Below are 26,951 nucleotides of genomic sequence, written 5' to 3' on the forward strand. Positions count from 1 at the left end.
AACGTGGTAGGCTTAAGATATATAGTGCACAAGAGGTGCAGACTGTTGGGGACATTTGCCATAGTATTCCTCGTATTTATGTAGTAGTGGACAATAGAAAGGCAGAACACTGGGCATCTATCATTGATATGGACTATAAGCTTTGTGATCAAGTTATTTCTATTTTGACTGACCCTGGATATAAATATAGCTATATGCTAGTCCTAACTGGGTGGATAAGTGTGGTTTGAGTAAGGAATTAGATGCAAAGTCTTGGTTAGTAAAGTTGGCTACAGGTACAAAGAGGTGAGTTCATCATTGGGCAAGAGCTTGCACATTTGACTTGAGTGGTATGTCTACCACAAAACAATGAAATGTATTACCGTTGGGATCATACAGTATGTTGTTGGGCATGGATTGGTTGTATCTTCATAGAACCAAAGTAGACTATTATGAAAAATCCATTGAGTATGTTGATGATAATGGGGAACCAAGAGTCTTCAAGTGTAAGAAGAAATCCACATCAGTTAGGATGGTGAGAACTATGTAAGAAAAGCATAGCCACAAGAAAGGGTTTATGTTGTTTGTAGTACACATTTCTAGTGATAAGGGTAAAGAGTTTGAGGATGCAGATGTGTTGAGAAGGTACCCAGTTTTGCAATAGTTTCAAGATGTATTTCCTAAGGACATTAGAGAGTAGCCACCTCATAGGGAGGTAGAATTTTCTATTGAGTTAGTGCTAGGGGAAACTCCAACATCAAAAGCACCTTAGACGATGAGTACACCTAAGTTTGTTGTGCTAAAGTTACAGTTGAAGGAAATGTTGAACACAGGATACATTAGGCCAAATGTATCACCTTGGGGTGCACTCATATTGTTCGTGAAGAAGAAAGATGGTCCTCTTAGAATATGCATTGATTACAGGAAGTTAAACAAAGTTACCATCAACCCTTTGCCAAGGATTGATGGCTTGTTTGATAGACTAAAGGGAAAAACAATGTTCTTGAAGATTGATCTGAGATCCGAATACCATCAGGTACGCATCAAAGAGGAGGAAATTTACAAGACTACATTCTGTACCAACTATGGACATTATGAGTTGTTGTTGTTCCATTTGGCTTGACTAATGTTGTAGCTACGTTTATGTGTTTGATGAATATTGTGTTGCATCCATATTTGGATAATTTTGTTATTTTTTTCATTGATGATATACTGGAATATTCCAAAAATGAGGAAGATCATGCCGAGCATCTAGCAATAGTGTTGAGGTTGTTAAGGGAGCATCAGTTGTATGTTAAGCACAATAGGTGTAGTTTCTTTTAGAGTGAGGTACACTACTTCGGACATGTTGTTGCCAAGGAGGGAATTACAGTAGATCGAGAGAAGATAAGGTCTATCATTGAGTGGGTAGCTCCTTAGAATGTGGACAAGGTGAGATATTTCATGGTGTTGGTAGGGTATTATCAGAGGTTCATCAGGAAATTCTTGCAGATCTCATATCCTATTACATCATTGTAGAGGAAAGGTAAGTTCGACTGGATATAGGAGTGTGAGGCTAGCTTTGAGAAACTTAAGCAATTGTTGATGCATGCACCAATGCTACAAATTATAGATCTAGACAAAGATTTTTTGGTATGCCCAAAGGCTTGCAAGAGAGGGATTGATGGAGCCCTTATGTAGGATGGACATGTGGTATGCTATGAGACTCAGAAACTAAATGAGCACAAGAAGAACTACCTGGAACTTGATCTTGAGTTAGCAACAATCGTAAATGAATTGAATATGTGGAAGAACTATCTTCTTGGTAGGAGATTTGTACTTATGAGTGATCACATTGGGTTGAGGTACTTGTTTGCCCAACCAAATATGAATGTGAGGCAGACTAGATGGTTGGCCATGATCAACGAGTTTGATTTCGAGATCAGGTACATCAAAGGTAAAGATAATAGGATGGAAGATGCTCTTTGTAGGTAGACACAGGTAAACCACTTGGAAGCTATGAGCTCCTATGGGAAAAACTTATAGGATAGGATCATGCAGGTAGGTCAACAAGATGTCAAGTATATGGATATTGTGCACAGGTTGCTCCAAGGCGATGGTATAGGTAGAAGTGATATTATAGTTACAGGTACAAATGTAGGTACATATACATTTAGTGGTACAGGTACAGGTGGCAGTAGAGTTACATGCACAGGTACAGGTACATGTATAGGTGTAGGTGCACAGGGTATGTATTATCTTCTTATAGTGGATAGATTGGTCAAATTCAGGGATAGGATATGTGTGTCAGATAATAGTGAACCGAAGAAGGTGATTTGCAGGGAGTTTCATGCAAAACGATATTCGGGTGACCTAGGTTACTAGAAGGCATTTACAATAGCGAAGAGATATTACTAATAGAAAATTTGAGGAGGAATATAATAGAGTTTGTGGCGAGGTGTTTTGACTATCAATGAGTAAAAGAAGAGTGTAAACATCCAAGTGGACTGCTATAGACAGTGAGACAACATGATTCCATCATGGTTATCTTGGATAAGTTAACAAAGGTTGCACATTTCATTCCAGTGAAGTCTACATTCTCAGCTAGCGAGGTAGCACAGGTATTCATTAGAGATGTGGTTAGGTTGCATGGTGTTCCAAACAGGATTGTGTCAGACAAGGATGCAAAGTTTACTTCCAAGTTTTGGAAGGAGTTATTTGGAGGTTTGGGCACATAGTTTGCATTCAGTACAACTTATCATCTATAGAAAGAAGGAAAGATAGAGAGGATCAATAGGATATTGGAGGACATGTTGAGGATGTATGTGATGCACCATCAACAGAAGTGGGAAGTGTATATTCCTTTAGTATAGTTTGCATACAATAATAGTTATCAGTAGTCATTGAGGATGAGTCCTTTTGAGTCATTATATGGGCATATTTATCACACTCCTATTAGTCAGTCTAATCTGGTTAGCAGGCTATTGATTGGACCAGATATGTTGGCAGACATGGAAGTGAAAATGTAGGTGACTAAGAAGAATTTAAAGGCAACACATGATAGGAAAAAGAGTTTTGCAGATAGGAACAGGTTATTAAAGTAGTTTTAAGTTGTGGAATAGGTGTATTTATGCATCAAACCGAACAAGAGCTCCTTGTGGATTGGATCTTGTTCCAAAATGGCACCACAATTTTGTGGACCCTTTAGTATCATTGAGAGGATCAGTTCAATAGCCTATCGACTTGCATTGCCTCTGACAGTGAAAGTCCATGATTTTTTCCACATATATTTGTTTAAGAAGTATGTTAACAATGTTGTTGATGTGATTGATTGGTCTCTATTTGAGGTGGGACCAGATAGAGAATTCCAGTCGAAGCCTCAGTGTATATTGTCGAAAAAGGTGCTCATGATCTAGAACCGAGTGATCGAGAATGTTAAAGTGAAATGGAAGCACTTTGGGCCCTATGAGACTACATGGGAGATGACAAATCAGATGCAGGCCATGTATCCTTCCTTGTTTTCTAGTTGAGGAAATGCAACTTTGCTATGGTGTTTTGGTATATTCTTTGATATAGTGTTTTGGTATATGCTTTGATATGGTGTTTTGGAATGTTTGATATGATGTTCCCGTATTTTTTTTCGTACATGTTTTTTGTATATATTTTGGTGATATTTCTATACTTAAATATGTATATGGATGTAAATAATGCCATGAGTTATGTTATAAAGCTCCACTGAGCGGTATGGGTGTCATGTAATTATGATTATGTTGCCATGTTACTATGCTGTCATGTGGTTGTGTTGTCATGATGTTATGATGTCATGTGGGTTGGCACTCAACAAGATGATAATTGTAAATACCATAATGAGCTATGTTATAAACCTCTAGTATGAGGTATGTTGTCATGATGTTTTCTTTTGAGCAGGTCCTTCATTGTAAATATAGTATCAAGATATGTTATAAACCTCAATGAGAAAGATGTCTTATTTTAACGAGTTGCTGAGGTATATGTTTGGTTGAACACTGAGGATAGTATCCCCCAAGGGGGAGGGTTCTGTAACAACCCTAGTGAAAATTCCATGTGATAAAAGTTAAAAACAATAACCATGTTTGATGGGACAATTATTCCAAGGTAAATGTTGGGCAAGACATCCTAGGTGTTGTTCATTTGGTTGCTTATGGCTAAGGAAATTAGCAAAGGCAATGACTAAGGCTTTGGAAAGGAAAAATAGAATTTTTGGCACATTTATTTACGAAAATAATGGAAATTAGGAGAAAAGGGAGGTGAAAGCTCATAGGTTGGATGTGAGGGGGCAAATGAAGGAAAATAATTGAAAATGAAGAAAATAGAGTCCTAATTCATCAAAAGGATTCTGAGGATTAGTTGGTCACCTTTTGTGAGTTTAGCTTTGAATCTCTTTCATTATTCTCTCTCTCTCTCTCTCACTCTTGGACACTTAGATTTTTCTTGGAGTACTTTGGCATTCGAGCAAGAAAGGAAAAGAAGGCAAGAGGAAGCAAGGATCAAGCAAGGAAATGTAGGATCAAGCAGCTACAACAAGCTTCATTGCAGGTATCAACTTCCATGTGTGTCTTCCTTAATAGATTTGGCATGCATTGGATTGCATGTCGTTCTTTCCTATCATGGAATGCATTTTGACAGTTGTGCCAATGTTCTTCAGCCTAGCCTTGCCATTTCCTGATAGCTTTGATGAAATGGGTTTCTCATATTCAATTAATGGGATCGCTGGATGGATTCGATGTAGTGGGGTGGATCTATGCACTGACAAATAGATGGCCTAGTCATCCCTGAACCAGACTGTAGATCATGATAAAGCTAATGGCCTAGTGACCCTTGAGCCAAACTGTGGGTTGTGGTAAAGCCAGGATTGTGTTGCCGTAGTGGGCTTAGGAATCCTTGCTGATGAATGGCAGGATATATGGTAAAGCCAAGAGGTGGTTTTCTCTCTGTCAGGCCTAGTAATCTCGAGTTTTTTATCTGTGGTAAAGCGTGGAGAGTGGGTCTCGATTTAGGGTCTAGTGATCTGGGTTTGGATTGTAGTAAAGCTCGAGAGACCAGGAGACAAGTAAATTCCTCACAGTGTAGGTGGAGAAATTTGGTGGCATCCATACTTGTTTGGCCTAGTGAATGAGTGGAGATAACAGTAAATCCTATAATGATGTGTTCATTGTGTTGGCCTAGTGATCTGAGATGGATTACAGTAAAGATGGGTTTCTATTGATGAGGGTGAGGTGGTTTAGCCTCGATATGCCCCAATCAGTTCCTTGGTTTGAGTCCCACATTCATTATTGGAATATGTCATGGGGGTGAATGGCTGAAGAGAGACTTGGCTCAGAAAATCTATGGTAAGGTGGAATGTGATAGTCCCATCTTCAATTGGTTTATTACATTCATTAACAAGAAATTCATTCCCTTGATTTTCATGTGTAAATTTACTAATGTATATGTGGATTTTATGGCTAATATGTTTATGATATTCTTGTCCCTATCATGTTGGGTATATGTATGTTTTATGATTGAAGCTATGTATGGCTCTCAACATGTTTTTACTTGCAAATGAATGGATAATGTATCTACGGCCTAATAGATGATAATTCAGAAAATGACATGAGGGAGCAATGGTTCATAGAGATTCTCATATAAGTATGAGATCCCTACACATAATTTTGTTGTTTACACTTGTAGGTTACATGTTGATAATATGTTTGACGAAATGCCTGTCATGGCTAGTAGGGTTCTGGTTAAGGTCTTCTTCAACTTATTTCTTTAACATCATTGTTTTACTATTCTTTTACTGATCGTAAGCTATCCCTCCATTATAGGTGGTGACTTGGGTTCTCGGCCTGAAAAAAGTGGCTTAAATATTAGGGTCACTGGCACAGAACTTGCAAATTGGGTCCTTGGACACTGGAACATTAGCATGGGAGAGCGAATTTTGGTTTTTGGATGCTTTCATGCCTATTGCATGAGAGTGACTAAGGCCTAAGATGTTCAAAACTTCAGTAGGACCTAAGAGCAAGTTGTCTAGAGTGTTGGATTGGTCTATGTAGGTCCTGAAGCTGATGTTGGATGACTGTGTGTGATGTTTACATTGATTCCACTTCCTTAAGGTCACATAGGAGGTAAAATCGAATCGTAGTGGCCTCTCATCCAATGTTTACCCTGGTTGGCTAGTTACTTGGGTAGTTTTGGGAGGAGGGTGTTTCAACTCCTGGGCATAATTTTTGTGAATTGTAGCAGAGATTTATTTGTTTAATTGAGCACTAGTGTGATGAATGTGGGAGTTTGATTTTTGTGCATTTTTGGGTCTGAATGTATTTATCAGTAGTGTAAAATAAATATCTCGTGGAATAATCAATGGTGGTATGTTTTGAATCAAATGGAAATTTTCATATGTAAGGTTTTTGTAGCAGATGATAGTGTGTTGAGCATTTTGGGGCATGAAAAGAGATCAACATGATATTGGAATTTGTTGAATAGTGTAACATGTGTATGTTAATTGTAGATCTGTGGGAGTTTGAGAGTATTGTCATTGCATTGCTAAGTTAACATCTTGTGTTCTTGTTGCTATGGAGAATAAAGAATTGGTGTATTTGTTGTGTATTTTGTGTTGACAATGTTCTTGAAGGGAGTATGTTGTTGGTTTATCATCCTATTTATTTATGTTGCTTCTAGAGTCTTACTGTAGATGGTGTTGTATCTATGAGCTAATCGTTGGTTATTTGATCAATGCCAAAGCACCTATGGTTTTTGGTTTCTTCTTTTAAAATATTGGATGACCAATATTTTAAGCCTAAATGAAAGAATACTGCAATCCTCAAATTATTTAACAATGAATATGGGTTTTCCCTTTACCTTGAACAATTTTTAGCTTTAAAGATTTGCTAAAAGAAGAATCTTGAGAAATATATAACATATGAGTATTCAAATAGAATAAAATCAGTTATAAGGAAGATGCAAATAAATGTCATTCAGTGCCAAACAAAACACATTGTAATTACCTTAAAGAAAGTGATAATTAAAAGATATAAAGGAGAAATTAGGACATATAGTTCTAATTAGATAATCTTTTTATGGATTATAACTTCACTGAAATTCTAAAACTCACTGAGATTCAGTGAGGCTTAGTTCAGATTCTTTCAACTTAATCAAATGCATGTAGAATACCAAAAATGAAATGAAAATTGAATGAAAACTTACAGAGAAGACAAAGTTGTTGAAAATAAATCCAGAATCCTTATTATTACCGAACAGTCCTTGGTTAAAAGTATAATCGATCAAGTACTCTTATTACATGGTACATCCATTTTCAAAGAGAAATGGGAGTTATCTATACAACATTTCTATAATGATATATGAAACCACTTTACAATAAAAATTGAACAATGTATTAGAGAAATAGAAGTAAAGAGGAAAGATAGACCTGATTTGGATTGCATGTACTTATTTTTCTATGTTATGTTGATGATTTGATCCTGAAATGGGTTGTGTAGTTGTTGAAATAGCCTCATTGTCACAATGTGAGCTATTTTGTTGCGTTCTGTTCATCTATGTAATGTCTCTTGCTCTTAATTTTTCCATTTAATCTTGATATTTTTTTTATGATAGAATGGGCAGAGGATTAAGGAAACAAAGGAGCAATCAGGTGGTTGTAGTGCCTTTGTAGTAGAAGGAATGAGCATAGAGGAATCAAAAGGGAGATAATTGGGTGAATGAGGGCAGTGAAACTGCTTTCAATTGCTCATATGCAAAATTCAGCTGAACTGAAGCAATTAGTAAGGAGTGAAATTAATGAAGGGAGAATGAGAGTACCAAAAGGAGCCTTGTATCAGGGAAATCATCATTGCTTTGAATTAAAAATGGAGGGGAAACCAATTTGAATCGCTAATGCATCGCCATGGGAAGGGACAAGCCTATCGAAATAACCTGCTATGGGGGATGGATGTGATATGGATCTGAGCTGCATATATAAATTTTTGGGTCCATGTTTGATTAACGAAAGGAGCATGGAGATGACTTTGAGGTTGCCATTGAATAGAAATGTTGATTCACTTCAACCTGCTGCAATTATTTTGGGTCCAAACCCTCCCCATCCTATATTAGTGATTAGTGAATAAGTGTTGTGTACATAAGAATTTATGTGATATGTTGATGCGATGGGGTGATGTGGCTGAAGGGTTTGCAGCAAATAACATTTATAGCCATTTTCTTTGTAAAACTATATTATAGCATGTGGTCCTTTTTCCTTTGTCATTTTTCATTAAAACTTTGAGTTTAGAGTCATATATGCGCCCCTTTGATGTAACTATATAACATAGATTTTGTCCTAAGGTTTATCCTTCGATTGTGGAGGTTGGGTAAAGGCTCTCGGGGGAATGTTCGCCCATAAAATTTCTGATTTTGATTGGGAAAAGGGTCCCGACCTTTGAAAATATTATTTATATGAAATGATTTTAAACTTAGGAGGGGAAGGTTTTCTGAACTGAAGCATGAGAAGTTGAGTTCTATTTAGAAATATGGAAAGGGTTCTTCGTTTAAAAAAATGAAAAGAGGTTTTATTAGTAAATAAAGGGTAGGATAGGAAAATGAGTGAAGAAGGGTAGATTTTAGGAAGGTTTTAGGGTTTTGGGGAAACTTTGTGAATGAAGGCATAGGAAATAAGAGCAAAGGGTGAAAGAGATAAAGATGAATGAATGGTGAACTTTCTCTTTCCATGTGTCAAAGTATCAACTTTATTACAAATGATGGATAAATATTATGGTATTTTTTTGTAAATAAAATAAACATTACCTAATCTAAACTAACCATCTTTGAATCAAATGAAATAAAACTATGTCTATTATAAAAGCGGCATTTAAATTGGCTCCCTGTATTCTAGGATTTAATTTTCTTTCTTTTTATTTTATTTTTCTCTTTTTCTATCGCTTTTCTTTTTCTCATATTTTTTATATTCTTTTTTAATATTCTTTTTTCTTTTTCTAACTTATCAAAACAAGAAAATAAATAATGTTACATCAAATGCCATGTAGTTGGCAGAGTGAGGTTCCTAAATTGTGTGTCATGTATACTGTTGGTCCAGATATGTGAGTGTATATGGAAACAATGTTAATCTATGGATGTTGTTTTAGCTAATGTATTTTCATGAGAGTGTGTTGACACCATGTGCTACTATCTAAGTTTCTGTTATGAGTATGAGAGGGGATATTGACGATGAGTTTGTATAGCAATGTTGGTGTATGGGTGTCTCTACTAGGGTTTGATGTATTGTTAAGAAATGTTGGTTGTTGCGTGTTGTTGGATGTGTAGAGAGGATTCATTTATTGATGTTTACTCATAGTGAGTAGAGATATTTTGTATCGTTGTTGATGATTTTGTGCTACTGTTGCAGAATGATCAGGTAAGGTTTTTAAGCGAAGAGGTTTTGATATTTCCTATACAAAGCATAGGTGTATCTATTTGAAAATGGATGAAATAAAAATTCATAAGGGTTTAAAGGTATTTTATTTATGAGAAAAGTGGTGGCTTACTAATTAAGGAGTAGTGGATTCCTTCATGTGTGTGATTCAAAAACTATTTGGGGGTCAATTCATCCAATAGATTATTGCCTACAAATCAATTTGGTTGTGTGTGCTTCCAAGAAAGCTGTTTCTTACAACTTATTGCATGTTGGTGGCTACATGAGATGGGTGGTCTCATATATTTGTGAAAGTGGGAGCTTCCATCATGTTCTGAACTGATGCAAGTGGATGCTCACATATATCACAAGTCAAAGATTTCACACAAGTGGGTGTGAGTGGTTGATGTGAAAGAATATTGATAGAAGAACAATAAGAAGACAAGTGTTCGATGGTTTTTCTCCTGGAAGGGTTTCAACCAAATATCTGGTGTCCATGTGTTGATGCTTGTTTATGTGTTTCTCTCATGGTTTACTTGTTCATACGTATTTTTACTCTTATGTTTTAATCATGCATGTGTTATTTGTTGATATTATTTTGTTTTGATGGTTAACAAATGGTTCAACTAACTCTTCCATTGAAAAGGTAAAATGTGACTAATGGTGATCCATATGGTACAATATTGATTCAACCCCCCCTTAGAATTTTCAAGCTCCCAACACTTTTTCCATTCACTTTCGTTGTGTTCTTATTTCTTGCAATAGTAACATTGTAGTTTAGACTTGTCTATCCAACTTCTGCCTCCCAACCTCTAATCCTAAAAGTGTCAAGGATAATATAATTGTCCTATTTCTTTGGGTGTAGGCCATCCTTCTTCTTGATGATTTCCTCTACCTATTTGACATGTTCCTCTACTTCCTCTATCACTGCCTCTACCAATGGATGCTTCAGTCTTAAATGCATGTTCTAAGGACTCCTGTTCCATGTTGATTCCTTATTGATGGGACAAATGAGATCCCATTAGTTTGTCTACTATCAATTTGGATAATTGTTTTGACTCCCCTATGTTATTCACAAAAATCTCAAACTCATTTTATAGAGTCCTAAGAACTTTGTGCACAATTTTCTAATCTTCATTCTTCTCTCCATGAGTCCTATGTTGAGTCACAACCCCCATCACTCTAGTCATAGATTGGTCAATTTTCTTTGTCCCCTTCATATTAAATGCTTCCAACTCTCTCCTAAGGATTTAAAGCTTCATAGTATTCAATTTGTAGTTATCTTGAGAAGGTAAAGAAATGATATACCGAGTTTTCCTTCAATAGATTCTCCCATTATGTTGGTAAAAATTGAGTCATCAAAGATTTGGCCTTGTCTCCTTCTTCCTCATTTTTACAAGTTGATATTTTTTGGCATTAGAAATGACATGAAAATTTGTTTGATTTCACTCATTAAATATATTCTCCACTACTTCCTAGTATTACTATACTTGCAAGGTTTTCATTGTCATGGGAAGAAACCCATAATTATTTCCAACAAGAAATGTTCACTATGTTTACCACATATTAATTATAAAACAAATTAAAAAAAATTATAATGCTATGATAATTTTTTTTTTGTATCTCTATGTAAATTGAAGAAAATCATTCTATAAATAATAATAAAACCCCTTTCAATTTTTTTAACTTCCACTTGTCCATTTTTTTTAAGTTAAAAAAATAGAAACTTATTAAAAAAACTCTTTTTTCACCTTAAAATAAAACCAAATTTCAAATGAAATAAACTGTTACACTATACTTTTCCCACATTTGAATAAATAAGACTCACACCAACACATGGTGGTTTCATTAAACTCGTGACAATTCACGGTCATTTCTTTCCTTGTAATGAGTAGTGAAAGTTCTCCTTCCTTCTTGTTGACAATGGCATCTTTGCCTGGAACCCTTGACCGATAGCTCTATTAACCACTAGCAACATATGATTATTTTTATTGTGGAAATATCTTGCAACAGTTCTTGTTGTTCACAACACCTTAAATTTTGGCTATACAAAAAGTGCAAATTTCTGCAGAGTAGTAACAACTCTGTTAAAAAACCTTCTATTTATGCGAGTCTATTGGATATGATATTCTTCTTATTATTCGACCCTTGATATGGTTAGGTCCTTCAAATCACTGCAACAACAACTAGGGTTTCTCACCATGCCAATGACCTTATTCACCTCATAAAACTTCACGGATATGGAATCTTAATATCGTGGATCTCCTTTTTCATGATTGATTCTTCTTTCCATTCTTTGAAGAGTCTTAAACCCATTCTGATACTATGTTAGGAAGACAGGAAGATACAAGAATGAAACGAATTAGAAAACACACATAACATTGCATGATCTTCGCATCAATAAGTTAGATAGATTTTATAATAGATCAATAATTTTCCAAAATTATATAAGTTTAAGACCTTGTAAATATATTAAGAATTTCTTAAATATATCCAGAGTAAAAATGTCTAAAAATATGTTTCTAAAATTGACTTGGAAATAAAATTAACTGTCAAATTGAATGAGTTTATGGAAGGAATTATTTTTCACAATTACAAAGAGAAGTGCAAACAGAGCGCATTACTTATCTTACAATATAAAAGTTGCAATACTTTGTGTATTTTTTTCAAGAGAGAAAAACCATCATACTTTCATTAAATTGAACTGGGTACATATTTTGAAGTACATATGCCATGACCTTGCATCTATGTGTCACATATAAATTCTTGAAAATGATTCAAAAAATAGAAAAACTTATACTACTACTAATTTGTGTACTACCAATTGTCCTGAAATACTATATCAACTTACAAAATAATTTTCTTTAGAGCCTATCCTTCACAAACATATTTTCTATACCATTGTAAACATCAATATTGTAGGTATGAAAAAAATTCCACATACAAAAAATTACAAAAAAAACGCATCCATCATGCAGAGAAACTATTTTCTATGGACCATTAGAACTCGATACTCCCTGAGTTGTAGAGTGTATCGTTATCATGGACTTAGTAGAAGAGCTTTCTAGGTAAACAATAGCACCCCATATTTGATAATCGATCTCACTCTTGATCCTTCTCTCTATAGGCATGATTGGTAGACACTCTCTAAAAGGACTTACACAAAATTTTGATACGTTTCATCCAGAATGTGAGGGAAGGGGGCCGAAAAGTATACTTCTTTAGTACCCAATCCAAAATCTCATTTGATTCGCCAAAAACATCTAGGTCCTCTATTTCTATCCAATTAGCACATTGAAGAGCCTCCAAAAGAGCTATAATGTCCACTCTATTATTAATACCAGAGCCACTATTCTACCATAAATAAAAATAGCTACATGTCTTATGAACTAAAAAAGTTCCACTGCCACATGCCTTTCTAATAGATTCCCCATCAAAAACTTTAATTGGATAATTATTCCATACCTCATTCAGTTGAAAGTGTCTCAAAGGTGGCTACTGCGGCATAGGCCCAATCTCTGAAAAGTAAGCAGATATCTTAAGAATATTTGGGATTTTACAATCGAATATTTTCTCATTCCTACTTCTCAAAATCCCCCATAGAAAATAGAAACACAATCATCTAAATAATTTGTACTCCTTAAACAACAAATCTAAGAAAACTTTTATGGAAACTAATTTCTAATCTACAATGATATTGAGAGATTGCAAGACCCCTCTGCATATAAAAACTTCATATGTGAAGGAAAGAAAAAAAATGTTCCACATCTTTTGCGTTCTCATGGCATAGAGAACAATTGCTAGGTCCCTGTAAACCTATTTTGTGGATGTTGTCCCAAGACAAAATCATGTTGTAGATCACCAACCACATAAAACATTTCAACTTCAAAGGAATGTTACACTTCCATGATTTATGAAACCAAGTGGCGCTACGAGCCAGTGCTTTGTGTAATTTTTTCAAGAGAGAAAAACCATCATACTTTCATTAAAATGAAGTAGGTACATATTTGGAAGTACATATGTCATGACCTTACATCTATGTGTCACATATAAAGTCTCAAAAAAGATTTAGAAAATCGAAAAACTTATACTACTAGTACTTTGTGTACTACCCATTGTCCTGAAATACTATATCAACTTACAAAATAATTTCCCTTAGAGCCTATCCTTCACAAACATATTTTCTAGACCATTCTAAACATCCATCTTGTAGGTATTTAAAAAATTCCATTTATAGACAATTACAAAAAAACACATTCGTGATGTAGAGAAACTATGTCGTATGGACCATTAGAACTAGATACTCCATGAGTTGAAGAGAGTATCATTATCATGGAGTGAGTAGAAGAGCTTTCTAGGTAAACAATAGAACCCCATATTTTATCATTGATCTAACTCTTGATTATTTTCTCTATAGGCATGATTGCTAGACACTCTCTGAAAGGACTTCAACAAAATTTTGATACGTTTCATCTAGAATGTGAGGGAAGGGGGCTGAAAGGTATACTTCTATAGTACCCAATCTAAAATATCATTTGATTCCCCAAAAACATCTAGGTCCTTTGTTTATATCCAATTATCACATTGAATAGCCCCAAAAAGAGTTATAATCTCCACTCTATTGTTAATACCAGAGTCAGTATTCCACCATAAATAAAAATAGCTACATGTCTTATGAACTAAAAAATCTCCACTGCCATAGGCCTTACTAATAGATTCCCCATCAGAAAATACAATTGGATAATTAGTCCATACCTCATTGAGTTGAAAGTGTCTCAAATGAGGCTACTCTGACATAGGTCAAATCTCCTTGAAGTAAGCAAATATCTTAAGAATATTTTGAATTTTACAATTGAATGTCTTCTCATTCCTACTTCTCAAATTGCCCCATTGAAAATAGAAACACAAACATCTAAATAGTTTGTACTCCTTAAACCACAAATCTAAGCAACTTTCTATGGAAACTAATTTCTATGGAAACTAATTTCTGTGGAAACTAATTTCTATGGAAATTAATTTCTAATATGCAAGGATATTGAGATATTGCAAGACCCCTTTACGTATAAAAACTGCATATGGGAAATAAAGAAAAAAATGTTCCACATGTTTTTCTTTTTCATGGTGTAGAGAACAACTACTAGGTCCCTCTAGACATATTTTGAGGATTTTATCATGTTGTAGATCACCAGCCACATAAAAAAATGCAGTTTCAAAGGAATGTTACACTTTCATGATTTATGAAACCAAGTGGTGCTACCAACCAATTCTCATGTCAGGATATGTATTTATAAATTTACTTTAGAATTAGTTTCTCTTTGTTCATAATTTCATCCCATACGAACTTGTCTTCTTCCTCAATAAATATTATACCATCTTGGCATGAAAGAGATGTATAGATGGTCCATTCCATCGATATACATACTAGTAAGAAAATCTCATATGTGTTAAGCCATAAACTTGTAACAACAAGTGAGCCAATATCAACACATATCTAATTCATAAAAAGTAACCCTTTGTCATGTAAAACTTCAAGGAGAGGAACATAAAGAGAACGTAATCCCACCACTCATTTTAAAGCATACAATCCAATCTCTATCTTATCTCCCCTATCAATATCCCACCTCATATTTCCAAGAAGGCAATTTTTTTTCCTCATCATGCTCTACATATTTGTGATGTCACCTTCTTCAATACATCCCCCTCTTTAATCCATTCCTTAACATTTTTATTTTTTAAATATTTTTTATTTACGACTTGTTGCCATATACCTTTTCACTGCAAATCTCTCTATAAATTCTTGACTAACAATTCCTTACTGAAGCTTTTTTTGCCCTTTATTCCCAAGCATCCTTCCTTTACATGCCGAGAGTGTGTAATTAAATGCACTAAACTGATATTTTTAAGTAGACTAGGCCTGACATAAAGGAATCTTACAATAATGGGGTTAATTATTTGAATGATCTCTCTTGGAAAATTATATAGATGCATCTGGTATAAAGAAATGGTTTGAAGGACAGATTTGATCATAATTAGTCTTTCTCCAAGTGAGAGTCATTTATAATAACAAAGAGACATCTTGCGGTCAAATTTTGTAATCAACCACTCCCAATCACTATTTCTGTATTTACTTGGTTTATAAAAAAATGAAAATATTTGAAACATCCCTCTATATAGATTGATTCTGCCTCAAAGACGCGATTTATTTCCTTAATGGTTGCCTCCTCCTTACAAAATATTCAGAATCTAGTGAAATGGTATCCATTACATAATAGAAATATGCCCAATGAAAAGTACATCATCCACAAACATCGTATGTGAAATATCTATATTATTGTGATATTGAAACAAATATGATGCCCTTTGATCTAGCATATTTGATACCTATACTTAATTATTCAAGGGCTAAGAGAAACAATAAAGGAGACTTCAACAAAATTTTGATATGTTTCATCTAGAATGTGAGGGAAGGGGGCTGAAAAGTATACTTTTGTAGTACCCAACCTAGAATCTTATTTGATTCACCAAAATCGTCTAGGTCCTCTATTTCTATCCAAATACCACGTTGAAGAGCCCCCAAAAGAGCTATAATATCCACTCTATTGGTAATACCAAAGCCACTATTCCACCAAAAATAAAAATAGCTATATGTGTTATGAACTAAAAAAGCTCCACTACCACAGGCCTTATTAATAGATTCTCCATCAAAAAATACAATTGGATAATTAGTCCATACCTCATTAAGTTGAATGTGTATGAAATGAGGCTACTTCGACATAGGTCCAATCTTCGAAAAGTAAGCAAATATCTTAAGAATATTTGGGATTTTACAATTGAATATCTTCTCATTGCTACTTCCCAAAATCCCTCATAGAACATAGAAACATAATCATCTAAATAATTTGTACTCGTTAAACCACAAATCTAAGAAAATTTCTATGGAAACTAATTTTTATGGAAACTAATTTCTAATCTGCAAGGATATTGAGAGATTGCAATATCCCTCTCCATATAAAAACTGCATATGTGAAGGAAAGAAAAAAATATACCACGTCTTTATCTTTCTCATTGCATAGAGCCCAGCTGCTAGGTCCCTATAAACCTATTTTGAGGATGTTATCCCAAGTTAAAATCATGTTGTAGATCACCAGCCACATAAAACATTTTAGTTTCAAAGGAATGTTACACTTCCATGACTTATGAAACCCAGTGGCAGCCACTTCTCATGTTAGGATATGTATTTATAAACTTACTTGACAATTAATTTCTCTTTGTTCATAATTTCATCCCATACAAACTTCTCTTCTTCCTCACTAAATATTATACCATCTTGGCATAAAATAGATGTATACATGGTCCATTCCATCGATAGACCTACTAGTAAGAAAATATCATATGTGTTAAGCCATAAACTTGTAACAATAAGTGATCTAATATCAACACATATCTAATTCATAAAAATTAACCCTTTGTCATGTAAAAATTCAAGGAGAGGAATATAAAGAGAATGTACTCCCTCCAATCCTTTTAAAGCATACAAACCAATCTCTATCTTATATCCCCTATCAATCTCCCACCTCATATTTCCAAGAAGCCAATGTTTTTTCCTCATCATATTCTGCCATATTTGTGATGCCACCTTCTTCACTAGATCCCCCACTTTAATCCATTCCTTAACATTTTTATTTTTTAAATATTTTTCCTTTACGACTTGTTGCCATATACTTTTTCCTTGCATATCTCTCTATAAACTCTTGACTAACAATTCCTTATTGAAGCTTTTTGTTCCCTTTATTCCCAAACATCCTTTCTTTACATGCCGAGAGTGTGTAATTAAATGCACTAAATCAATATTTTTAAGGAGACTAGACTTGACATAAAGGAATCTTAAAGTAATGGTGTTAATTATTTGAATGATCTCTTTTGGAAAATTGTATAGATGCATCCGATATAAAGAAATGTTTTTAAGCACCAATTTGATCATAATTAGTCTTCCTGCCAATGAGAGCCATTTATAAGAACATAGAGACATCTTGCGGTAAAAATTTTTAGTCAACCCCTCCCAATAACTATTTCTGTATTTACTTGGTTTATACAAAAATGCAAATATTTTAAACCTCCCTCCATAGAGATTGATTCTGCCTCAAAGACGCGATTTATTTCCTTAATGACTGCCTCCTCCTTAGAAAATATTGAGAATCTAGTGAAACGGTTTCTATTACATAGTAGAAATATGTCCAATGAAAAGTACATCATCCACAAACATCGTATGTGAAATATCTATATTATTCTGATCTTGAAACAAATAATGATACCCTTTGATATAGCTTGTTTAATACCTATGCTTAAGTAGTCAAGGGCTAAGAGAAACAATAGAGGAGATGAAACACATCTGTGCCTGAGACCTCATGAATCCTTGAAGAAGACAATCAAAATCGCATTAATGATGACAATATAATTCACAGATGTAAGTGGCACATACCCCACATTCCCACTCTCTTATATTTATATATATATATATATATATAGTAACATTTTTCACATATACTATTATGTTTTAATCCAACCATGTGCCCTCTACTCGAGAAGGATGGAAAATTACCACCTATACTTATATAAATAATTTCTAAATAACATACAAATTTTATGTTTCTTTACACATTTCTAATGTACATTTCTTCAATATATATATATATATATATATATATATATATATATATATATATATATATATATATATATATATATATATATTATTATCAATGAGTGATATCATAGCTATGATTCCTTTAGTCCTTAATACTTCAGTTCCCTATATTTCTTGACTACATCATTAGGTCTCTCGCATTTTAATTATCAAGATTCTAAATTCATCTTTTTCCCTTATATTAATAAATTGGTTTCCCATAATTATGGTTGACATCTCCTAGTCCATGATTAAATATCACCTATCAAAGAGGGTATTAATATGTACATAACAATATCATTAGAGATACTTTTAACCTTTCATGTACTCTCCTAATTTGTAGCTCTTCATTTGAGTACCCACCACGCTGGGTCAGACCCATTTCATGGTATTAAATAGATCCCATGTCGATATATGTATTTTAATATATTCAATGAAGGGAATCAAACTATATCAAATCTTTATACATCATTATGTGGTACATATATAGATCACTAAGTGATGACTATTCCATCCTTAGAAATATTCATTTACAACTCGATTTGATTAGCATTTAATAAGAATTTGTAGTCATTTTAAATGTATTAAATGTGGCAATGATACTTGGAAATCGTAACTAATTCTATGACATACACACCAACCTGATATTCGCACAATGCCCATGAAGCGTGCTATCAATGGTCTTGATTTGACACACACATCCAACATTGGTAGAGGCTAAGGGTTACAAAAATACTAACCATACCCTTTTCAATTTCTATGTCTTGTTTTCCTCTATGATTCAAACATCACATCACCTGTTACTGCATTGGGATTATGTCTTGTTGATTTATATGAAATTCCACTCTAGATACCTTGCAGAGGATGTTCTAGTTTTATGGTATTTCACCTCATTTATTTAGGAATTTTTTAAAGTATTTTTCTGTATCACATAGCTATTTTTCATTCTTATTTTTTTCGTTGATGTTTAACTTATTATATATATATATATATATATATATATATATATATATATATATATATATATATATATATATATATATATATATATATATATACACACATATATATATATATATATATATATATATATACATACATATATATATATATATAGATATAGATATATATATATATATATTTATATATATATATATATATATATGTATATATATATATATATATATATATATATATATATATATATATATATATATATATATATATATATATGTATATATATTCATAGTTATACAGAGGCGATGGAGAAATCGTTCAAGATTTCTCCTCTCATTTTCTAGATGAAATTTTAGATATGCATTCTGTATTTCTTGCTTCTCTCAAGAAATACTTTCCTATATTCTTATGAATTTGATAGCTTTTGTTTCCAACATACCTATTATAAACAGGGTTTTTTCTTTAACTTTCCCTCTTCTATTTTTACTATATAGGAAAAACCAGATTGTTTTAATAGAGGTGTGCTTCTGAGTCATTTTTCCCTCATACACAAGGTAAAATGTTCCTTTCTGTTACTAGAGCCTCTCTAAAGGATTGTTACTTAATTCTCGAAATATGTATGTAGATTTGATTTTTTTCTTGAACCCTAAAGTATTTTTGAGGATAAAGCTTATGAAGACAAGTATGTCTATTATTATTTATTTATGGATGTAACTTTTTTGTTATCGTCCTGATCCTTTTGATACCTTGCCCGTTTATTTAAAGTTATAGTCAAAATATAGCACAATATTTCTATGAGTGTTTAACGTATTTCAATTTTATTGATTTCCTTTATATATTTTCTTCTTTTTCTTTTGTTTTGTGATACCCTTCCCTCCACTAGTACAAAATGGCTAATTATTTACTAAAACAATACTAAAATTTTCATATAAATGACTATTTTTCAGTTGGTGACGAATAGTAGCTAATTTACAGTATCTTATAACGTGACCAACTTTCAGTGATTCTTATCTTAGTCATTAATTAGTTGTCTCAGTTTTGTTGACTAGTAGTATATTTCGTCATTTATTTGGTCATTAATTTGGTCGTTAATTGCCACAATTAATGACCAAATATACAACAAAATATATTACTAAATGATCACCTGAGAATACCAATTAATGACCAAAAAGATATAACCAAGATGTTGGTTGTGCTATAAGATACTGTAAATTAGCTAGTAATAGTCATATATATACAAATTTTAGTCATCGTTCGAAACCAATTAATGACCAAAGAAATATGACTAAATTTTTGTCATGTTATAAGATAATGTAAATTATCTACTAATAGTAGTATATATGCAAAATTTAGTCGTCATTTGTAATCACAAATTTATCATTTGCAATAGTCATTTATTTATTTTTGTAGTTTCATACTCATTATATAAGTGACTACCTTAGTAGTTTATATTCATTTCATTTGTGTTAATCATTAATAAACATAAATTACTAATTTAGTAGTTTTAGATTGATTTTCTATTTATTATTAATCAACATAAATTAATGAGTATGATTTTTCAATTAAATTAGAAAAATGTCATATAATGTACATATTCATCTAATATGAAAACACAAAGTTACATATGTTAATTACAATACTAAGTAATTTCAAATGCAACTATAAATAATTTCAAGCACATAAATTATATTATATAAAACTTCAAGTATTACAATCTTAGTTTCCAACTTAATACTGGTTAGAGTACAATATACACATGAATATTTTTCATCGCTTCAAAACATTATCATTATGTTGCCAAGGCATTGTAGGTGAGTTCACCAACTCTAAAGATTTGACCATTGGTATTTATGTGTGTGTCTTATGTGAGATATTGTCTTTACAAGTACCACTATAACAACTCTCTTCTCTCTCTCTTTAATTTTCATTTTGTCTCTCTAGTGCTATTGTTCTCCTCTTTCTTAAATCCCTACTTCTTACCATCAATACTGAGTTCTTTTTCTGAAAGAAAAAAGGAAGATACAATGCAGAGTATAAGACATGAAAGTCGATGAACACTAGAATATAAACTAAAGTAGACTATAAAGGATTTATACGTTACATACCTCAACATCAGTAATATTGTTAATGCCATTTTTCCCCATAAAATCAAGAAATTCAGACAAGTTTTCTTCAGTGGGGCAATAGTAACCACTATGTGGCCAAACAACCTGTATAAACAAAGAATATAAAATGTCACCATAGAATAAACTTTGTACGTATTGTGTTCTCAGTGTACAACATTTGTTGATGAAATGTATCTTCAAATAAAGTAATAAATGCAAATAGATGGACACATTTATATTCCAATATTTCGAAGTCTCATGCTCATGGTACACTACGAATTTGATTTTATCCAATGTAATCAAACATAGCAAAGCTAGAAATTTCTACTAAGAATTTATCATGCTCCAATTTTGTAGTTGTATTGTTTCCTCTAGTTACCTTTAAGAAGTAGTAACACTTCAACCATAAAATTGGTCAATAGAAATCTAATGGGTGGAGAAAAGTATTTCTGACACAAGATTACAACATGAAACTAAAAAAGAGTAAGAAAAGACTTTGAAAATTGTCATACTAACGAGGAATATAGCTTCAATATAGTAACTTGCAATTTTCAATATACTATTCCAAGTTAAAAGGAATCCAATTCCAAAAATCCAAAAGATTATCTATGGCCCTTGTTTTCCCTGTAATTAATTGAGCAAGATTAGCACATGCAATTTCCATTTAGGATATTTGAAATGATTCTATAAATATTCAAAGAAAATTTGATGCTACTCATTTATTTTTCTCTGATGTAGAAACAATTGAATATGCTAACCTGATTTTGAGTTGGTGAGTTATGTATTCATTGTGTCCAAAATCATTGCTTATTCTCATGATTGTTTTTTTTAATGATCAAACAACAAGCCTATATTTGATCATAAATTTTTCTAATTTAAAACTAAATTTCCTTCCAGTTTATGACATTCAAACAAATCGGAATATATTTCCTTTAACAAGTCACTTTCATAATATACTACCAAACATACAACTATGTAATGAAGTTATTAGTGGTGGAATACTAATAAATAAAAAATAAAGGCAAGAAATAACACCAATATGTATTAGGCATGCCAATTCTTTATCCTCTTGGTTGGAAATATTACATCATGGAAACATCATATTTGACAAAGAGAACTTTTCTAAAACTAACCAACCCCAGTGTATCCAACAACATTGAAATTTCTATTGGCATGCCCTTAAAATGTGTGGAATTATCAAACAAGTGTAGTGCGCCTCAAATTCGATACTCCTGCAAGTATTGCTGCAGAGTTCTATCTCTAAAGGCACTCAGGTTTCAAATAGATGAATGTATTGTATCTTGGATCCAAATGATAGGCACGATGATGGAACCATCAACTAATCCCAAACTCAGTTACATGTCTCAATGAAATAGAATTACATAAATTGTTTCTATAAAGCTTTAGGTCCAACTCAACATGGATAAAGAAATAAGGTTTGACTTAAAATTAGGCAAGACTTAAGAGTTAATTCAAGAAATTTGGTCAAAAGAAATAATTTGGACAAAAAATTTGTTTTTAAACTATTAGGTCTTACCCTATTCTTGCCCAAGCCCAAGTCAAATCCTGAGATAGTTCTACTCAAGTCTCAGTTAGATCCTAAATTATGTCCATGTTAAGCTTCGACTCCATTTGATCTGCTCAGATTAGATACTAACTAATTCATACTAGCCAAGTTAACTCAGATGCATTTGGTAACTTTTGCTACAAGTATCTTTACCAGTTAAGGTTACAATAGCCTAAATGTGATATGAAAAGTAAATACAATGTGATGAATCATTTCTTATGGTTTAGGATTGATACATTTCAGATGATGGAAATGATATGTTGCCATGTATGGATAGGGTTGACAAGGATATGGTGAAATGTTCAAAGGCTCCAGGATGTCCCAAATAATGGTACTATAGTTCAAGACCATAACATAAAAATATCACTAGTAAATAAGAACATAGCAATATCACAAGTAATTATCAACATAAGAAAATATTTCTTCCTTTCTGATGTTCTAACAGAAAGAACAAGATTTTATATCATGTCAATCCCACTGGAATTGTCTTTGTAAAAAGATCATTATGGTTGTGATGAACATTTATTCTATGGATCCTAGAATGATTGGGCACAAGATGGATCATAAACATCCCATCCCACCAATGGTACTTCTAGCAACAAGGCACTGCTAATTGTTTGTTGGCTTCCATTAACTATTTGAAAAATATTGGGCCTCTACAAAGAGCTTCTTTATCAAGAATGAGATTGATATAAGACAACAAAATGAGAATTCCACCAATAAAGGAATTTAAACAGAGACACGTAGTAGAAATTAAAAAAAAAAATCCAAAATTATATTACCATAGTTGTGCAATTTAATTGGTTTGGAGTCTAATAATGTTATTTTCCCAAGGAGAATTGTAGTCTAGTGAACATACACTGACTAGAAAACCTTGAAGTAACTAAGAACAAAGACACTCTTCACAAGCCGATGGTGTTGTACAAGAATGGAAAATCAAATATGCTAAAATATTTTTTGAACGTGTGGCTTGTAATAGTAATATATTGAATGACATCAAATAAGATTCGGTGTGCCATGTAATAGTAATGTATTGAACGACATCCAACAAGATTCTACAATGTTTTTGTTGATGTCATTGATCTAGAAAAGTTATCCACGTAGCCATAATGCATTTCTCAAGCATTTGGCCAGTACGGAAGGCATACATACTTGTGTTTAAGTAGACAAAGTTAGCATTCCTTTGTAATTTATTACTTATCAGGAACCCACATTCTCACCATGGCTTCATAGATCCGCCCATAAATATATCCTAATTGCACTTAAAGCTCAATCAAAAGTAACTATAGTGATCAACAGGGTCTTGGTATGATGATAAAGAGGGTGTGTTTCATACCCTAACTAAGGTACGAAATCTCCTATCCCTTTTCCTCATGGGCCATCTCACCCATCCAAGAAATTCATTGTGCCTGTGTATGCAAGTCCTGTTGGATATGGGACTAGCTACAAGCCCTTGGCATATCTTATAGAGAAGAATCCCCATCTGTGGTTGTTTAACCAAGAGATTCTTTCGAAGGTTGTAAACCAACTATATTTCATCGTAATATTCTCATACTAGAAAAGGAAATGCTTGTAGTAAAGTTGAATTACCCAAATAAATAGAAATATTTTAGTCTCTATAGTTGTACAAAAAGATCCCAATTAGCTAAAAAATCAAGACAAATTCCATATGTGTTGTGATACAAAATAAACCCAACAGTCTAATGCCCATGCAGTCTCGATAGACTACGATTTTCCCTATTTAAAACAAAAAGTAAGATGGGAACACTAAAATCTCACCATGGAGATTGTTGAAAGGACCGTGAAGAATGACCTTAGGAATAAAGAGAAGGAATTTGAACTTTTGATTGACTAGGCTTCATGAAATTAGTCTAATGTTGATGGTTTACTGTTTGAAACTATTGATGTTGAAGGAGTGGTGTAGATGGAGGTAGAGCTAGCAGAGTTTGCATAGGAGGCCATACAAATTATGTCATAGGAGACAGAGAAGAAAGTCCTTGTGATTGTTGCCTTTGTGAGAATGGAATGCTGCTTGATGATGGTGTGACAGGCAACGGGAGTTCAAAGCTTAGGGTATCAAATACAAGGGAAGATCCAGCATTTTCCCGAGATTTTGGTACCATTCCTAATGGAATTTCTATAACTTTTGACCTAGTGTCATTTGTTGAAGCCACAGGGTGACAAAAAAATTATGTTAAATTGAATGAAGATGTCAAGCTAGAACTTGAATTTCTATCACCAAGAACAAAAAATTGAAGTGTCCTCAACCTTTATTGTGAAGTTTGGGTACTATTTTGATGTGACTAGTGAGGAGGCTGACCTGTTACAGGCCGAAGTTCTAATGCACCTTGTCTACTTTGCAATAAATATGACATCTCCATGGAAGTATCTCTGATATTTTGAGACACAATATATAATTCTAGAAGAGAAGATGGATGGATCTCTTCAAACTCCTACATTAAGAAAAATATCATTGTCAGACATCCTTTATCTTTACATTCTAAGGAAATCACTAAAACAACAAGAATGAAAAAAGGAAATGGGTAACAATTTGCCATCAAAATAATTAGATCAAAAGAGAGTGCAGGGAGAAAGGAAGCCTACCCTTCTAGGAGGTCGTATGTCCTTCTCACTCATCATACGTCTATCCACATGAGAAAAGGGGCCATGTATATGGAAATCACTCTCAGGAAGAGCGGGTTCCAGACCCATTCTGTTCTCTCTCTCTCTCTCTCTCTCTCTCTCTCTCTCTCTCTCTCTCTCTCTCTCTCTCTCTCTCTCTTGTCTCTCTTAGCCTAACCATTTCCTTAGATCACCAGGAAAACAATCATCTTTCCTTGAGTTATCACTTCCTCTTCCATGATTTTCCAATCTTGGGCTCAGATCTTCCCACAAGTATTCTTCTTCCTTAGAATTTCGCTAGTTTCTAGACACCATTCTACTGTGTATTATATCAATTTCTTGAGGTGGTTGTACAAGTGAAAGTAGTCCATGCAGAGATCTCTAGCCCTTGTAATTTCCATATGCATCATTACAGAACCATGCATTACTTGATGCCTCCAATCATAGCCATTCCTTGAACCATATGGCACACTCGTATTAGTAATGTCAAGTTGCCTGAGGTGATCACCATCACCTTCCCAACCCAAGGCCTTTCCCACCCATTATCCCTCTTCGCATTCCTATGGTGAAGGCTTTCAACAATCCTTGATGGAGAAGGAGTCCTTCCAACTCCAATCCTCGATGATGCCAGAGTAGAGCCCTTGCCAACAACACTTAATTGAGAAGGATCCCTTCCATTTACAACTCTTGGTGGAGAGGCAACCCTTCCACCTCTTAACCTTGGCAGTGGAGAGGAAGGTTTTCCAACTGTAATCCTTTACAAAGGAGGGAGGGGCCTTCCAAGTCTAATGATTTATGGAGAAACATTGAAATTGTAATCACTATAGCTTGTAGCAGGCTTCCGTCCATATCCAGGTTCAAGACTCATATCCATACTAGAGAAATTCATGTTAGCATGTATAAAGGGTTTTGTTCATTTCTTGCAATTTCAATCTTCTAAATTTTATAATACAGAAATATTATTTCCTTGTGAGATTAATCTCTTTCATTTCAGTCTATCACAGCTTACAGGTTGAAGGAGATTATAAACAATCGCATTGAAATGTAATATCTTGTCAAGCCCACTGGAATTGTCTAGGTAAAAAAATCATTAAGGTTGTTGTGAACATTTGTTTTATGGATCCCAGAACGATTGGGCATAAGATGGATCATAAACATCCCTCCCCACCAATGGTATTTCTAGCCACAAGGCACTATTATCTCTTTAGTGGCATACATTAGCTATTTGAAAAATATTGGGCCTGTGCAAATATCTTCATTATCAAGAATCAAATTCGTATTAGACAATAAAATGAGAATTCCACCAATAAAGTGAATTTAAATAGAAACATGTAGTATAAATTAAAAAAATTCCAAAATTATATTAGTGTAGTTTTGCAATTTAATTTGTTTGGAGTCTAATAAAGTTATTTTCCCAAGGAAAATTGTAGTCAAGTGAACATATATTGACTAGAAATCCTTGAAGTAACTAAGAACATAGACACGCTTCAGAAGCCCATGGTGTTGCAGAAGAATAAAGTTGATATGTATTATCCTCCAGCGCATTTCAACATAACCATGGGTAAGATCCTCTATAGCCTCATCAAATACCTTGGGATGTATGTGTTGTATTGTAAGATTGATATATAATGAAGTTAGGGT

The sequence above is a fragment of the Pinus tabuliformis genome, chromosome X, assembly GCF_031772625.1.
Source record: "Pinus tabuliformis cultivar Carrire ecotype Pingquan chromosome X, CPIR1, whole genome shotgun sequence".
In the NCBI taxonomy this organism is placed as follows: Eukaryota; Viridiplantae; Streptophyta; class Pinopsida; order Pinales; family Pinaceae; genus Pinus; species Pinus tabuliformis.